The 1,532-nt window shown below is 44.5% G+C and overlaps 1 pseudogene; it reads left to right on the forward strand.

The window, feature by feature from the left end:
* The first annotated feature begins 1,106 nt into the window (after window positions 1–1,106).
* Window positions 1,107–1,532, forward strand: part of LOC119469940 — a 3,244-nt pseudogene continuing 2,818 nt past the window's right edge.

Below are 1,532 nucleotides of genomic sequence, written 5' to 3' on the forward strand. Positions count from 1 at the left end.
CTCAGGGGATGATGGGTCTTCCTTTGTTGGAAAAAAAGCTAAAATAAGAGTTCAACAAGTTGCTGATGTGCCCTGAAATATTATATCACATCTGAACCATGCAAAGGGTTTAAGGCAATGAGAAATACTTTTATAGTGGGCTTCTAACATTAACAATATCTTAATAGAGAGAATATGAAGAATAGGGATGGTTTTCCTAATTCAATTAATATAGGATTGTGGGAGTCACTATATTTCTATGAATAATAAATTCAGAATACTGTGTTAACTAATGTTTCCTGCATTGTGTGCGTGACAGGTGGATCTGAGAGTGTGGCAGGTGCACAGACCTAGTGAGTCAGAAATCAATATGAAAAGATGAGGATCTATGGATATGAACTAAAAGTATGTAATCATTTCATGAAATTCTATTAAATGGAGTAGGAAGCAAAGCCCAAACTTATTCAATACACAAATTACTTGGAAATTATTTTTGGAGCAGTGAGTTCTTAAAGTTTCAACTTCTAATTCCTAGTGTCCATGATATAAGAAAATCATCTCCAATTATGCATCACAGGGCAAATCAGTAACCAAGAGTGTTTCCATTGGAGACCCTGGGGGATCAGGCACCAGGCAGGTGCTAGAGACGCTGTTTCAGGAGCGCCCAGTGGATCTCACAGGAACCTGCTGGACACTCACATGGAAGCTCAGCAGTCACTTTCTGAGAGTCACCAGTGAGCTGTGTTGGTGCCTGACAGATTCAGGATAGGGCCAAGGCACCTACTTAGTGTCATGAAGATTGATGGTCCCAAAAATGATCCAGGTGTTTTCTACGCGAATCAAACGTAGGTTCACAGCGAGGAGCCTGTTCTGAGGGGGCTTATTCTTCAGTGAAAGGACCTCTGTCCAGAGATATTTCTAAATGGACCAGGGCCTGCATTTCTCAAGCAGAACTAGGGCTTGGACCATCAGCATCCCACTCTTGTAAGGCTAATGTGTCACTTATTTTCTCTTTCTTATCATGGATCATGCTTCGAGCTATGAAATGCTCTGTTTCATAAATATGTAAATAACCCGAGATCCACTGAGGTAAATATGTTCTCTGCCCTGAGAGCATCACCCAACAACCACATCCCTCCTATAGAGAATCCCCTGAGAGCTCAGCTCCTCACCATGGACTGGGCCTGGAAGATCCTCTTCTTGGTGGCAGCAGGTACAGGTAAGAGATTCCCAAGTCCCAGTGATGGGATGGGAACTGAACTCAGTGAAGGGGGCTTTTATTCACTCCTGTGTCTTCCCCACAGGTGCCCACTCCCAGATGCAGCTGGTGCAGTCGGGGGCTGAGGTGAAGAAGCCTGGGGCTTCAAGAAGGTCTCCTGCAAGTCTTCCGGATACACCTTCACCTACCGCTACATGCACTGGGTGCAACAGGCCCCTGGACAAGGGCTTGAGTGGATGGGATGGATCACACCTTACAATGGTAACACCAACTATGCACAGAAGTTCGAAGGCAGAATCACCATTACCAGAGACAGGTCCATGAGCACAATCTA

This window comes from Cebus imitator, unplaced genomic scaffold (genome assembly GCF_001604975.1).
Source record: "Cebus imitator isolate Cc_AM_T3 unplaced genomic scaffold, Cebus_imitator-1.0 Scaffold1075, whole genome shotgun sequence".
Taxonomy (NCBI): Eukaryota; Metazoa; Chordata; class Mammalia; order Primates; family Cebidae; genus Cebus; species Cebus imitator.